Source organism: Pristis pectinata, chromosome 3 (assembly GCF_009764475.1).
Source record: "Pristis pectinata isolate sPriPec2 chromosome 3, sPriPec2.1.pri, whole genome shotgun sequence".
Taxonomy (NCBI): domain Eukaryota; kingdom Metazoa; phylum Chordata; class Chondrichthyes; order Rhinopristiformes; family Pristidae; genus Pristis; species Pristis pectinata.
Window position 1 is genome coordinate 75,873,093 of NC_067407.1, and position 17,465 is coordinate 75,890,557.

A 17,465-nucleotide genomic window follows, 5' to 3' on the forward strand; every position below is an offset into this window, starting at 1 on the left:
GACATCCAGTCCATATTGAAAATCACGTGGAACTGGTACTTGAGGGAAGCAGAACTTGGGTGACGAGTGGCACAGCTAGTAGAACAGCTGCCTTGTAGCTTCAAAGACCTGGGTCCAATCCTGACCTTGGGTACTTTCTGTGTGTAGGTTACATGTTCTCTCTGTGATCTCATGGGTTTCCCCTGGGTGCTCCAGTAGCAAGGACCCTTCATAAAATGGAAGGCAAGGGGAATACTGTTGGAAATCCAATCTGGCACAAGTGAAGATACAGAAAATGCTGGAAACACTCAGCAGCCAGACAGCATCTGTGATAAGAGAAACGGTTGACATTTCAGGTCCGGGACCCTTCATCCGAACTGGGAAAGAGAGAAAAACAAACTAGTTTTCAGTAGCAGCAAAGGTGGGTAGGGATAGGTAGGACAAAAGGAATATCTCGGATATGGTAAAACCAAATGGGTCGATGGGAACAAGTAGAATAGCAGTTATAAGTAATGTCCTGCACAAAAAGCACTGGAGGAACTCAGTGGGTCAGGCAGCATTTATGGAGGGAAATGGACAGTCAACATTTAAGGTTGAGACCCTTCATCTGGACCGGTCCAGATGAAGGGATCTCTAAGACCAGATGCTTTGTGTGTTGCTCCAGATTCCAGCATCTACCGTCTCTTGCATCTCCAAGTAATGTCCTAGCCCATTCACTTTCAGTCAGTGCCCACAAGCAGAATAATCTGGGTAACATTCAGGCATGGGCTTTTGTAACAACTAACAGTTGTGCCACACAAGTGAAGGCTATGATGGTCTCCAACAAGAGAGTCCACTCACCTCCCAGTGAGATTCAACGGCAATATCAACATTGACTCACTTACCATTGACACTTTTAACCAGAAACCTAACTGGATCAACCATGGAAATACCAAGGTTACAAGAACTGGTCAGAAGCTGGATATTGTGCAATGAGTATTCTTTCCACCATCTGCAGAGCACAAGTATAAGTTTAATGGAATTCTATCCACTTGCTAGACCTAGTTGAGTGCACCTTTAATGTCACTCAAGATCAACAATATGCAGTACAAAGCAGCCAATTTAATTGGCATCCCATTCACTACCTTGAACATTCATTTGGTCCAACACTGGTGCACTGTGGCTGCAGAATGTACCATCTACAAAATGCACTACCATAACTTGCCATGGTTTCTTCATCAGAATACCCCAGCAACCTTTTGTATATGAGCCATATAGAGGATATAAACTAACATAAAAATATTAGGACATTGATTTAATGATTGCAATCTGATTGAATTCAATATAGTTCCAAGAAAGGAGAATGCCAAAACCGCTGCTAAGTTCTAGGCTTGGAAATGGTGGTGCAGAGATGGTAAATTCACTAAATCTGCTAATAAGTAAAATGACAGTAGATCAATGGGAGATGTTCAGAGAAGAATTTAATATGGTGCAGAACCAGTTTCTATCCCTAAGGGGTAAAAACTCTACTTGCCAAAACAAAAGCCATGAGTAATAAAGTGAGAGACAGCATACAATAAAAAGAAAATGCATATAAAAAGGCAAAAAACTAACACAATTCTTGGCAACAGAGAGACAGTATGAACAGCAGAATGTGACAACTGATAGTAAGAGCTACAAAATGGAAATATGAGAAAAAATCTTTTAAGTGACACTGAAATTAACAAAATGTCTAATTATGCTAGTAAAACTTGGGTGGTCAAGGGAGGTGGCATTGTGAATGATAAACAAAAGTGGTGGACGCATTGAGTGATTACTTTCCATCAACATTTCCAGAAAGGACAAGGATAACATCTCAACAGATCTTGTGTTGAATCAGCAACAAGGAATACCCAAACATAATGTGAACAAAACAATAATAGAGAATAAAGATACTAATGAGTGATAATCCTCAGGGGCAGATAGCAGCCATCCCAACAACTTAAAGGAAGAGAGATCATTACAGATACACTAACTGTAATCTTCCAAAGTTTCCATTTTGTAATTCAGATTCATTTATATTGGAAAATTGCATGTTACTCTTCTACTTAGGAAAAGTGAAAGGAAAACCAGGAAAGTTTAGACCAGTAAGCCCCAAATCTATTGTAGTGATATCACTAGGACCTATAATTGAGGAAAGAGTGAATAAGCAGCTTGATCATTTTAAGTTGATCAGAGATAGTCGGTGTAGATTTGTAAAGTTTAGATCATGTCATAAAACCAAAATGAAGGTTTTGAAGAGGTGACATAAGTAATAGACAGAAGATTGTATATTAAAGTTATTTGGATGAACTTTCAGAAAGCATTCAATAAATCCTTCAAAGAAGTATGGCAAAAATTGAAGCTGAATTATTGTTCTGTCTGAACAGCTGAAGACAGAGTAGGGACAATAACTGGTACTCTTGTTACTAGGATATGGCTAGCGATGTCATGCAATAATTCACCATCCAGATTTGTCAACAGCACAATGATAAGCAGCATTTTAATGAATATAAATAGAGATATTAAATTACAAAGAGATACAAATAGAATATGCAAATGAATTACAATATAGGAAAAGGTGAGGACTTGAAAGAAAAACAGAGTACCTTCTAAATGGTGAAACCTTGGAAGCAAAAGTGCATAGGTGTCCATGTATATAGATGTAATGGACAGATAAAGAAAATAATCAAGAAGACTAATAGAATGGTGGCATTTATACCTAGTGGACTGGAGGACAATGAGTCATGACCATAAAATATAAAAGCAGAATTAGGCCATTCAGCCCATTGTAAGCTTTGCCTTTCAATCATAGCTGATTTTTTTCTTCAACCGCATTCTCCCGTCTTCTCCCTGTAGCCCTTAACCCCCTTACCAATCAAGAACCTATCAATCTCTGCCTTAATACACCCAATGACTTTGCTCCCACCACCCTCTGTGGCAACGAATTCCACAGATTTACCATCCTCTGACTGAAGAAATTCCTCCTAATAGTTTTAAAGGAACATCCCTTTATTCTGAGGCTGTGCCCTCAGATCCTAGACTCGCCTACTAATGGAAACATCCTCTCCATGTCCACCCTATCCAGGCCTTTCATACCACAGCTATGCAAATTCCTGATCAGATCGCCCAATTGTACTCTGTGTAACTCTGGGTTAGAGCCTATTCCTGTTTCTACGTTACATCACCTGCAAAGCCAATCACACACTGATTTGGAAACATACTGTTAACTTTTTATCGTTGCTGACCAAAATCCTGGAACTTTCTACCTGACGGCACGGCAGCGTAGCAGTTAGTGCAACGCTATTACAGCGCCAGCGATCGGGGTTCAATTCCCGTTGCTGTCTGTAAGGAGTTTGTGCGTTCTCCCGTGTCTGCGTGGGTTTCCTCTGGGTGCTCCGGTTTCCTCCCACATTCTAAAGACGTACGGGTAGGTTAATTTGGGGGTTTAAAATGGGCGGTGCGGACTCGTTGGGCCGGAAGGGCCTGTTACCACGCTGTAAATAAAATTTTTTTAAAAATTTATTATCACTACCACAAGAACTTCAGCAGTTTGTAAAGGTAACTCACCACTACCTTTCTCAGGGTACTTAAAGACTGGTGTTAATTACAAACCTTATCACTGATTCCTATGCCCCATGGGTTAATTTAAGAGGAAGTATTTACAGAATTGATTTATGCCATGTTTATGCTCGACATGATTCCCTTTTCACTCTCTACATAATCCCATCAATGTAATTTCTGGATATTACAGGAATAAGTGATGTGGGGATAGTGTGAGAAAATGGCACTGAAGTAGAGATTAGCTGTGATCTCGATGAATGGAAGAGCAGCTTTAAGGGCCTGTTCTTATGTTGTAATCCTTTCTCCCTCGTAAGTTTATTCGATTCATGTTAAATGCAACTATGCTGTTCATCTAAACATCTTGTATAGAAGTCCATAATTTAACCACTCTCTTGATAATTTTGGCTGGTAGCAACAGAAAAATATGACTGAATTTTGATTTTAATTAGAGATATGTACTCTATATAAGGATGGGTAGGAGCTTCACTGAACTAATCTCTCTTCAATGTGACTTGAAGCAAGGTTGTCTGTCACCCATCCAGTCAATGGCCAGATATCCTGTTTTAATAATGCTGATTGAGGGATGAATACTGTCCCAAAACACCAGTGAGTACTGTCTTGGTCTCCTTCAAATTGTGCCTAGGAATTTTCTTCTTTTCTGACATCCAAGAGAGCAGAAAGGGCTTTGATTAATGTTTCACCTTAAAAGTGGCTTATTTACTGATGCAGCACTCCTTCAGTACTGCACTGGAACATTAACATAGGTTTTTGTGCTCAAGTCTTTGCTGAGGCACTTGCAACCTTCTGACACGAGAAATGCCCAGAGAGCCACTTAGAGAAAGTGGCCAAGGAACAGCAGATTATCTTGGATACAGGGAGCCAAGCATCAGCTTGGAAAGAGATGAGAAGACTGCCATTACAAGAGAATGGAGAGCCTGCTGACAGGCCAAAACAACTGTGAGCAAAGCAATAATCAATAACTGTAATCATTGATTTGGATGAGGATGCACAAAGCATAGTTAGTGAATGTGCAGTTGACACTAAAATAGGTAGTGTTGTAGACAGTGAAGATGGTTATCAGGAATTAAAGCAGGATCTTGATCGGCTGGGTGAGTAGGCTAAGGAATGGCAAATAGGGTTTAATTTGGATAAGTGTGTTGTATTTTGGGAAGACAAATGAGAGTAGGACTTTCACAGGGCCCTGGGGAGTGTTATAGAACAGGTGGACCAAGGAGTACAAGTACATAGTTCTCTGAAAGTGCTGTCACAGGTAGATAGGGTGGTGAGGAAGGCTTTTGGCACGCTGGCCTTCATCAGTCAGGCATTGAGTATAGAAGTTGGGATGTTATGTTGCAGTTTTACAAGACATTGGTGAGTCTGTATTTGGAGTATTGGGTTCAGTGTTGGTCACCCTGCTATAGGAAAGATGCTATCAAGCTGGAAAGAATGAAGAAGAGATTTATGAGGATGTTGCTGGGGCTCAAGGGACAGAGTTATGGAGAGAGGTTGAGCAGGCTGGGACCTTATTCATTGAAGCAAAGGAGAATGAAGGTTGATCTTATAGAGGTGTATAAAATTATGAGGGGCATAGATTAGGTGAATGCGCACAGTCTTTTTCCCAGGGTTGTGGAATCAAGAACTAAATGGCATAGGTTTAAAATGAGGGGGACGGATTTAATAGGAACCTGAGGGGCAACATTTTCACCCAGAAGGTGGTCTCTATATGGAACGAGTTGCCAGAGGAAGTGGTTGAGGTAGGTACATTAACAACATTTAAAAGACAGTTGGACAGGTACATGGATAGGTACACGGAGGGATATGGGCCAAACAGAGACAACATCTTGATCAGCATGGACCAATTGGTCCAAAGGGCCTGTTTTCCATGCTCTATGACTAAGCAGTATGGAGTTGTTGAGGAATTGCCTGAGGTATTCCCCCCACCATCCTTGCCCCTTCCCTCATTGGTCCTGGAATTTTCTCTGAGTTATTTTTTTCCCTAAACTTGGTCTTTGCATAGACTTGGAAAAAGGAGAGGAAGTTTCTAGTCCTGAATCATTTTCACCTCATCCATTACCCTAAACATTCCTCTGTCTACCACTGGTGCATCGTGGCTGCGATGTGTACCATCTGCAAAAGGCAAACAGGTATTCACAGAGGTTACTGTGATAGCACCCTGCAAACATGTGACTTCTACCACCAAGAAGGACAGGGGCTCCGCTTTATGAGAATACCCTCAGCTTCAGGTTTCCCCCCAAGTCGCACACCAATACTGACTTGGAAATGTATCACCAGCCCTTCATTGTCACTGGATCTACATTCTGGAACTCCCTCCCCAACAACACTGTGGGAGTACTTTCACAGGAGGACTGCAATGTTTTCTCAAGGACAATTAGGGATGGACAATAAATACTTGCTTAACCAGCAATGCTCACAAACCAAAAATGAGTAAACAAAATAAAGTCTTGAACAGATTTGATGTGCTGGCTGGTCTTTCTCTACCCATCAGTTTGTATGTTCATAGGACTTGGAGCACTGATGTGTGCACAAAATCACCAGGTTGCGAGTGTGAAGCTGTGCTTCTATTGAAAAAGTAATAATATTACAAACAGGGTCTCCAAGCAAAAATATTTGCTTTTCATAGGAACAGGGCCACCCACTAGACTCGCCTGAAGTGAAACTGAGGAACTCTAATTACCTTCAGAAATTGAAATCAGCTGCATGGTTGAAATATTTTTGTGATTACTTTTCTGCCTCTCAGTTAACCTCGTGTTATGTTCTTCCATTGTGAGTGGGTTTATTTATTTCATCACAGCTGAGTACTTCCAGCCAATAATCCTAATGATAGACTTTCAGTAGTAAGAATCTTGCCACCAAGTTTGAATTGAGTAGGTATGATGTATGGGTTGGATGACTGACTATCCCATTAATTTATTTTATTCATTGTCGAGCTGCTCTTCACCAATCATAAATATTAATGCTTGATCTAAACCAGTGCTCTCTTTAACAAAGGGATATCTGAGATACTCCTTTGATTCCAGACATTAAAGGTAGATTTTTCTTGAGGCTTGTACTGTAACTAGCACCTCCTGGGTCTAGTCTGAGACAATATGGGAGTTGTATTCGTATTTGCCTGCACACAGCTTTGCAGTATGTTTGATCCCACCTTCATTCAGTGCCCATGCACAAGCATGTTCCAGCGAAGAGACAAACTGGGTAGTACACAGAAGCAAGAACCTTGCTTTTGTGTCATCTCGCAACTGAGGGACATCAAGCTACCATCAATTGATGCCCAACTAAATAAGCACAGGCTTTACTTGCACTGGGATTTTCCTGATCTATATGCTCAGTAGCACACTAAGAGTGTCTCTCTGTGGTACAAAGCGGAATGAGTGTTGGTAGCTCTGAAATATGGAATAGTGTGCTACAGATTCATGATTGCATTCCTTCTACCTTGCAGCTAATAATCTGATCCTGGGAAGGCACAAAATAGTCAGCAAACTCTCCACAGAGACGTAAAATATAAGAAGCTGCTGTATATTTGTTCACTAACTTCAATGTAATTCTCCGACTGGATCCAGCTAATATGAAAAGCCAAAGACTGCAGATATGGGAAATCTTAAATAAAATCAGATTAGATTATTGTCATATACAAATGAAATTCCTTGTTTGCCTGAGCTCATAGAGTAAACAGAATACATGGTAATAAGAACAATTACAATAATACAACAAAGAGCACAAAACAACAGAATGGTGCAAAGATTCTAGTGCAATCTGAAGTAGTGCAAAAAGAATACTAAAGTGACAATAACAGACAATTCGAGAGAGGTAGAGTTAAGAGTATGTGGCAGCACCACTGGGGAGGGGTGTAAAAGCGGTGATTGGTTCAGAAGTCTGATAGCAGTGGGGAAAAAGCTGTTCTCAAGTCTGGTCGACCAGGCTTTTAAGCTCCTGTATCTTCTCCCAGAAGGTATAAGAGAGAAAAGGGAATGGCCAGGGTGGCAGGCATCCTTGACAATGCTGTTAGCCTTCCTGAAGCAATGCACCCTGAAGGCGGACTAGATGGAAAGAAGTGATGAGCCTGTGATGGACTAGGCTGTGTTTACCACTCTCTGAGGTTTAGTCAGGCAAGAGCAGAGCAGTTACTATGACCAGGCTGAGATTCAATCTGTCAGAATACTTTCCATAGCGCATCTGTAGAATTTCAAGATTATCCTCGTAGTCATGCCAAATCTTCTTTTAGACGCCTAAGGAATTAAATATACCGATGTGCTTTCTTGATCATTGCATCAGTGTGGAGGGACCAGGGGAGGTTGCAGCTGATAAAGATGCCAAGGAACTTGAAGCTGTCAACCGTCTGTACAGCAGCTCCGTTAATGAGGACAGAATTGTGTTCAACCCCCTGCTTCCTTGGGTCAACAACAATTCTTTCACCTTTCTGGCATTAAAGGCTAGGTTGCTGTTCTTACATCACAACACAAGGTTCACAATTTCTTTCCTGTACTCGGTTTCTTCATTGTTGTTGATCCAGCTGATAACAGTGGTAGCATCGGTGAACTTAAAGATCGAGTTGGCACTGTACCTGGCCACACAGTCATGGGTATACAGGGAGCAGAGCAGGAGACTGAACACAAAACCCCGAGAAACAGAAAATGCTGGAGATACGCAGAAGGTCAGGAGAGGAGAACAGAGCTAATATTTCAGGTCAATGGCCCTTCATTAAAACTGCATCAGTTGATCTGGCAAGTGTCACTCACAAGGTGTGACCCACATTGGCTTGACATAATAGAATAAAAAACTTGCATTTAGGTGCCATTTTTCAATGTCATCCCAAAGTGCTTTACAACCAACAAAGAAATTGTGAAATATGCTATAATCACAGTGTTACATGGGAAACACAGGAAATAATTTGCACAGAGCAAGCTCCCACAAACAGCAATGTGATCACGGGCAAATTATTTGTATTTTAGAAATGTTGAGAGTGGGATGCAAGGCTAACGCCTCTGCTGTCCTTTGAAATGTTGCTGTGTAACTTTTTGGTCTTTCCACACTATTTACTACACTGCTGATCTTTCCATCACTGGCATATCAATAATAAATATGGTCTACAGTTGAGGTCCCTGCACAGATATTTGTGGGATCCATTAATTACTTTCAATTTGGGTGTGTACATACCATTTTGCTCACCATCTTCCACTATATCCTAACCAGGCCAACTTGTATTCTACAACTTAACTTTAGATAAGTCTCTTGCATGGAACCATACCAAATGCCTTCTGAAAGTCCAATGCATCCATAGACATTCCTTTATCTAATAGTCAAGGAACGTCCTCAAAAATTCAATTAGGGTATTAAGACATCACCTAAACTTTACTGATCCTTGCTGGCTCAGTTTAATTTTCTCCAAGTCATTAAACACTCTGACCATGACTATAGATTCCAATAACTTAAATACAGCACATTTTGAATTAAGACATTTATAATTTCCTGGTTTCTGGCTCACATTTCTTACAAAGGGTTGGGGAATCAAGAACTAGAGGGCATAGGTTTAAGGTGAGAAGGGAGAGAGTTAATAGAAACCTGAGGGGCAACTTTATCACCCAGAGGGTGGTGTGTATATGGAATGAGCTGCCAAAGGAAGTGGTTGAGACAGGTACATTAACAATATTTAAAAGGTACTTGGACAGGTACATGGATTGGAAAGACTTAGAGGGATATGGGCCAAACACAGGTAAATGGGACTAGTTTAGATGGGAATCTTGGTTGGCATGGACCAGTTGGACAAAAGGGCCTGCTTCCGTGCTGTTTGACTCTATATTTGCAATTTTCCAACCTAAAGGAAAAATTCCTGAATCAAGAGTGCTTTTGAAAGCCTTTGGCTAAAACATCAGTGACTTTCCATTGTTTAAAAACCCTAGAAACTAGTTGCTGTGGGGAATTTGTCAATCATTAGTGACATTACTTTTTCTAATCTTGTTTTCTTACTAATGTTGACATTAGTGAGTTCCAGTCCTTTATTCACCCTTAATTTCCCAGAAATGTCAATACATTGTTCTCATGTTCTGCAATGAAGACTCACAAGCCCTCAACCTCTACTGTGAAGAGGGCCGAGAGCAGTGGGCACTGCCTGCAGGTTCCCGTCCAACCATCCTAACTTGGAAATACATCGCCATTTGCAGTGTGTGTGTGTGTGTGTGTGTGGGGCCACCTGAGCAGTTCTAACATGCAAAGATTTTCTTCTTCAGTACTTGTGGCTATATGTCATAATGATTGCATGGAATCACTGCCCACAATAGCTTGAATGATTCACACTACAAGGCAGTGTACAAGCTGTCAAATATTGGTGACTCATTCAGCTGAGAGATACATGTGACAGTTTCAGTCTGATGAAAACTGTGGCTCGTTTCAATTCTACATATAGATCCTGTGGAGTAAGAATTGGATTCTGCTCATCATCATCTGCTTGGTTCAATGGCATCCATGTGGTCAAAGAGTTCTGTCCAATTTCATTATAGTTGGTGTTACCCATTCACTCTGGCCCATCTTCATTCCATTCTAATTTATCTAATTCTTCTTCCACTACATAGGAGATGCCAATATGGGCATTATAACTCTAAACCTTGGGTAGGTACTTTGGAAAATCATAGTACTGCAGATGCTGTAAATCCAAAATAGAAGGAAAAAAATGTTTGAAATACTCAGCAGGTTAGGCAATATCCAGGGAAAGAGAAACAGAGTTAACATTTTAGGTCTTTTTATTGTGAGCACTATTCTGACAAAGGGTCTTCAACCTGAAGCATTAACTCTGTTTCTCTATACATAGATGCTGCCTGACCTGCTGAGTGTTTCCATCATTTTCTGTTTTTATTTAGATAGCTTTGAATATTCCTGTGAACATTGCCAACAGTGTGTCTGTGTAATCTTGCTGAGAAGCTTCAATTCTCTGAGCCAATCTTTGCTCGTCAATGTTGGTCAGTTAGTAGAAACAGCAACCACTGCATGTCTGTTGTGATGCGCTAACATATCATCTGTATTGTTTCCAATATCTTACCTGAATATGTTTTCATGTTCATTGTATTTTTTCTCTATGATACTCGCTGAACAAATTTGTATACATGTCTTTGCCCACCATTTGAGCAACCTGAGGCCATATCGTGGCCACGCTCTGACCAGTTACCGTAATTTTTTCTTGAAGTTGTTCTACTTTCTACCATTGCCATGGGTGGTATAAGCACCACACAGAGCCATATCTCCATTGTTCTCCCTGGTTACAGTACTGCAGAGACTTTCTTACTCTGGCTTTTCACTGTGAAAACTTCCTTTCTGTAAAGAAATCCCACCATCGGCGATGCTTTGGCTAACTATTTTTGGCTTCAGACTTGCACGCTAAAACATTTTGTGGTTTAAAATTTACATACATGACCTGGGTGGTTTCAATTATATTTGTAGAAGCTCTTCATGCCTGTCTCACCCACATACTTTGGATTCTGCTCTGGAACGTAAGCCACCACTACTACTGTATGATTGCATTTGTACCTCTTTAGCATTCCTTGATGCCATCTCCATACATGTTGCTGAACCGTACAGACGAACTGTACGGAGAACACGGCAAATGCGGTGAATGCGCGTGCTGGTCAGTTGATCGTCCAGCAGATCGATGGCGCAAATGTGGCAGTAAGCATGCGCACGCTACACACACGTGCACTGGCTGACCGATCGCTCGGCAGAGCAATGGCGCCCTCTGACGCGCGCAACTTCACTTCTGGCGCGGGGCTTCGGGGATTCGCGCACTTTTAGGTCTCTGCAGACCTTCTCGTGGATCTACAATTGTAAGTTGCTCAGTTTCTGTAGTTTGATTAATATGGATCAGTAAAGATATTTATTCTACCACGTCGTTGTCATTTTTGCTCCATGCATACGTAACAGTTGGCGACAAAGATCAAAACAAGAATGGCCTCTCTACTTAAAGCACCCAATCCATTTTGGGCTGCAACTATGGCAAAACCAACACTGGAAACCTGGCTACAATGGAAGAAAACCTTCCAGGACTACATCGAACTTGTACCAGTTTTAACACCAACAGTGAAGCTGGAGGAAACTCGCAGATTCAAGCTGCTTCGCGTGAACTTGGGAGGACTCGGGCAGAAATACTTTGACACCCTGCACTTACAGAACAAATCTGAATTGACCAGCGCATTTGAGGCTTTAGACAACATTTGGGAGACGCAAGACAATGTCTTTATCGCAAGCTTTAGGTTCTTGCAGCGGTGGCACACCCATGACGAGACCGTATATGATTTCATCACAAGGTTAACTCTGGTTGTGCAGCAATGCAAGTACAAAGATATCCATCTGAACAAATTTGAAGCAGCGAAGCTTATTCAAGCATTGATTATCAGAGTCTATGATGAGAAGACACGTGAGAACCTCCTGTCCGAAAAGCACAACTTGTCCTGGGACAAAGCATGCTCCACAGCTCATCACAGGGAGGTAGTCAAGAGAGGCCTTGTGCAGATTCAACCATCCCCATCACCACTTATTCAGGCAGTACTGGAGCGAGAGCCCCCTCCTGAAAACGTCAACGTCAGCCAGCATATGCAGACCCACAGCTTCCAATTAAAATCACATCAGCCTTCATGGATGCCATCACTGTGGTGAAATTCATGGCCAGTGGTCTGACCGCATCCAGCAAAAGACCTTCTGCCAGAAGTTTGGGCACCTCAAAGGTGTCCTTCGCAAAGCAATGTGCCATGGGAAACAACAGAATGCAACCATCAACCCCATGCACGGAGATGGCCAGTGCGAAGAAGTAAACACTATCTTCCAAACCCATGAACTGGGCAACCAGAACCAGCCTCCGTACTTGGTTACGCTCACAGTGGACACCAGCCCGTGAAATTTGAGCTGGATACCAATTAGCTGTCACTTTGGTAAGCGAATCATCTTTACGCCGGATTCCAAAACTACAACCTCCAAACCTGATGTTCCGCAGCTACACCGGAGACGGTGTCGACGTACATGGAGTATTCACGGCAGAAGTGGTCCACCACGGAGACCTGATACACTTACTGGTGCATATAGTCAGGGAAGGCAAATGGATTAAAAACATTCCTTCGAAGCTATCCTACATCAATTGTATTGAGGAAACCCCCCATCAGATGCTCTACTACAAAAGCACCATCGTGTATTCCAAGCCGATGTATTCGGGTCAATATGCTGTCCAGCAGCTAAGTTCAAAGTTAAAGGAAACTGCCAGCTGAAGTTTTACAAGGCCCACCCGGTGCCGTATGCTGTGGGGCCAAAGGTAGAAGAACTTGCCTGCCTGCAGAGAGTGGATGTGATGGAGCTGGTGCTGTAATCAGAGTGGGCGGCTCCGATCGTACCCGTCCGCAAGTCCGATGGATCAGTGCGCATCTGTGGCGACTGCAAACTGACTGCAAAGCCCAAGACAAAACTGAACATATATCCACTACCATGGATCAAGGACCTGTATGCATCCCTACTGGGAGGCCAACAGTTCTCAACGCTAGATCTGAAGCATGCCTACATTCAGGTCACCCTGGACGAAGACTCTTGATGTTACGACAAACAATACACAGTGAGGCCTCTTACGGTACAAGCGGCTGCCATTTGGAGTGAGTTCCAATGCCTTATTGATAATTTAGTGAAGTATATTCCTCATGTCTGTGCATACCCTGATGATATTTTAGTAACTAGTACATCAGAGTCCCATCGTCTCGAGACACTGGATAGAGTACTTTCCCGTTTGGAGGAAACCGGCTTTACTCTAAAGAAGGAGAAATGCACGTTTTTGGCAAACTCAGTCGATTACCTGGGCTTCAAAGTCGACAAGACAGGTCTCCATCCACAGGAGCACAAAATCAAAGCTTGAAAGAGGCTCCACGTCCATAAAATCTGGCAGTTATGCTCATTCCTGGGACTAGTGATGCATTACAAATGGTTTTTAAATCAATCAGCTACAGTGTTAAAGCCCTTATACCAATTACTCCAAAAGAACCAACACCAGGTCTGGTCAAGAATCGAGCAAAAGGCATTTGAACAAATAAAAAGCGCGCACAGTTCTTCGTCTGTGTTGGTGTATTATGATCCCAAAAAACCTATAGTCATGAAATGTGACGCCTTGCCATATGGGGTCAGGGCCGCCCTCCTACATTGAATGCCTTGTGGAACACAGATGCCTATTGCGTTTGCCTCAAGGACAATGTCTCAGGTGGAGAAGAATTATTCACAGCTCGACCAAGAAACCTTGGCTTTTATGTTTGGCATCAAGTTCTCCCATTTATATATATTTGGGCAGCCTTTCGAAATCCACACAGATCATAAGCTTCTGCTAGGCTTGATGAAGGAAACACGAGGTGTCCAACAAATGTCATCACCGAGAATGCAACGATGGGCATTGACCTTATCCACTTACTCTTACACAATGGAGTATACCCCCGGAAACAAAACTGTTGTTGCTAACACTTTAAGCAGATCACCAGTTGTCGAGGGCACGGCAGCCGGTACCCCTCCGTTTGAAGTTGTTCACCTGTTACAAAGTCTAGCTGAAACACCAATCAAAAGTCACCTCATTAGGCAGTGGACAGCCTGTGATCCACTTCTATCACAAGTAAAAAGAGCACAACACCAGCCCTTCACCGGAATTTCAACCATTTATAAATCGCCAACATGAACTGAGCTGACAGGATGGCTATATGTTATGGGGCAGTCGAAGTGGTTCCCCACAAGGCTACAAAGTGCATACTCCAAGATCTGCCTGATGCTCACCCTGGGGTGGTCAGAATGAAGGCACTTGTGAGAAGCTATGTGTGGTGGCCAAAAATTGACACCAATATTGAGAATATGGTGATCATCTGCCCTATATGATGCAAAAAGCATTACCAAAGGCCCCACTCAAACCATGGGCCTGGCCCGGTTTTCCCCATGGTTGTGCATTCATGTCAACCATTTTGGACTTTTCTGGGGACACATATTTCTGGTTATTGTGGATCCCCATTCAAAGTGGATAGAGGCATTACCTACTTGTACATCATGTTCTTCAACAACTACTGTAACTAAATTTGGTCTTTGGTACATTTGGTATTCCGGAAATGGTCGTATCTGACGATGGCCCGGCTTTCACAAGTGCAGAATTTAAGGAGTTTGCAGATAAGAATGGTATTAGGCACCTGACAACGGCTCCATATCACGGAGCATCAAATGGCCCGGCTGAGCGAGCAATGCAAACGGTGAAACAAAGCCTTTCTAAACAAACACAGGGTGATTTAATGACAAAATTAAGCCGTTTCCTTTTCCATTACTGACTCACCCCAAATGAACTAATGGGCGCCTCCACCGCTGAATTAATGTTCAAACGCATATTACGCACCAGACTGGATCTCCTGCCGCTGGCCATCCAGGATCGAATTTGTAGCAAACGAGGCCATGAAACACATTTATGATACTCACACTAGGCCGCAAATGTTTGGTGCCGATGACAAGGCCTACACTCAACTCACGCATGAAGGAAACTGGCAACTGGCCATTGTCCAACATTGTAACAGTCAAGTGCAGAACTTGAACTGATAGCCGGACGAATTGTCAGGCGACGTTTGGATCACGTACGCCAGCGAACTGACGGAAGACCTGGCGAAGCCACAGAAGTGTCCCCTGCCAATGAAGCAACCGTTCAAGCAGATGAACCAGTGGATGCTTCATCAAGGGAGGAGGACCTTTACAGTCCACCAACCTCGGCATTGGCTAATCAGGAAGACACCGAGAGGGAAGCTGCCCCCCTGTGGCGGTCCACGAGGGTGCGTCAGCCGGTCAACCAATACCATGCAGAATAGTGGTGGAACAATCTTCTCCATGTTTCCTTATGTTCACCTAACCGATTTTATTCCCCTGCAGTTCGCTCCTATGGGGGGAGGGATGAACCATATAGATGAACCGTACAGAGAACGCGGCGAATGCGCATGCCAGTCAGTCGATCATCCAGCAAATTCATGGCACGAACGTGGCAGTGAAGCAACGATGCCCTCTGACACTCGCAACTTCGCTTTTGGCACGGGGCTTCGGGGACTCGCCAGTCTTAGGTCTCCACAGACCTTCTCGTGGATCTCCAATTGTTAGTTACTTAGTTTCTGTATTTTGAATAATAAATCAGCAAATATGTTTATTCTACCCCACCATTGTTGTTCTTGCACTGTGCATATGTAACAGCTGCAATACAAGTTTTAAGTCTCTTTTTTCTCAGTTCCATGGCTGCTTCTCTTCTATACAGTATATCCTCTCGCACAGTGTAAGAAAGCACCAAGGCTGCAATGGGGCAAAACATTTGCTGACTGTCTCCCCTGACTTCTGATCCCAAATTCTAAATTGCAAGTTTCCAGAATTTCTGGGTGGGGTTGAAATTATCTTGTAACTTTTGCATTACTTCACTGAACAAAACATCCTTTACTTTTTCATGGTGTTACAATATACTGAACGTTTCAGACCAATTTTAGTTAACAGAATAGCTTTTTGACACTCCTGTAAGGCAGTTTTTTGTTTTGTGCAGATCCTTTCTCACATTACCATCAATCTCCACCTTGTTACTTTCTCCCAAAAAAATGTCCCTACATTCTTTTTATGAACTGAAATGCTTATGCAGCTGACCGCATACACCAGGCTGCCCATCACATAACCAACTTGAGTCTGAGTAGCCTGTTTGTTCTCTTCTGATGCCTTCCTGCAAAAACTGATAATGTCACAATAGAGTATGCAAAATTTCCCACTGCTTTAGTGCTAATGGCCACACCCTCTGACTGATAGGACTAACCACTAAACCCTTCCTAACATGATTCCCTCACTACTGGACCCATTGGGAGTCCTCTTATTCCAGTGCACATACACACATTGTAGTAACTTCACGCTGTGGCATATCTGCCTAATTTCACTCTTCTCCACAAGCATTGTGCTGGTCCTTGCCTGCAGGAGCTCTCAGTTTACAGGGGAGTTTACTTGCATGACTTGAGATCATTTTTTTCCTCTACTCAGCAACTTGTGAGGTATGTGTAAGTTCTTCCTTTAACTGCACAACAAGGCAGGAATATAATCAATCACTAAGAGACATAGAGAGCTACTAAACACCTTGTTTATTCTACTCTCTTCAACTACACTGCACAAGTGGGCACATGACATATATATCCTCAATCTGGTCAGTCACTTTCCCTCACCCATATCCTCTCTCACATGATAGTGTCTTTGTGTCATAAATCTTCCCCTTCTGCATTTCCAGCTTCCCTGCCCTTTGCAAAGACCAGATGGAATTGTTTGACACCAGTGGTCTTCACCTTGATTGGCTCCATTGTAGACCTACTGGTTCATATAATGGCTTCCATGCCATTATGGAGCAAAGGTAAGATGGAGATGAATTTCTGTGGGTGATGAATTTGAGAAGATGTTCCACAGTCCCTCCAACTGATGGACTCAAAGCCTCTATGACCTTGAAGACCCTCCCTGTATTTTTCTTGGAGTTGTCACACAGTGAAGATCATGTGCACTGCACCTCTGGTTGGACTGAATCTACACTGTGATTAATGAGCAGCTCTTCAGCCGTGGGGGGGGGGGGGGGTTTGAGGAGGACCCTGGGGATGACTTTCCCTGTTGCAGAAACCAGGGAGACCCTTCTCTCTCTGGGAGACCCATCTGGGACATGCCCTCTTCTCGTTAATACCATCAGGGAGGAGGTACAGGAGCCTGGAGACCCACACTCAATGATTCAGGAACAGCTTCTTCCCCTCAGCCATCAGATTTCCGAACGGTCCATGAATCCATGAACACCACCTCATTGTTCCTTTTTTTTGCACTATTTACTTATTCTTGTAATTTATAGAAATGTTATGTCTTTGTATTGCTGCTGCAAAACAACCAATTTCACGTCATAC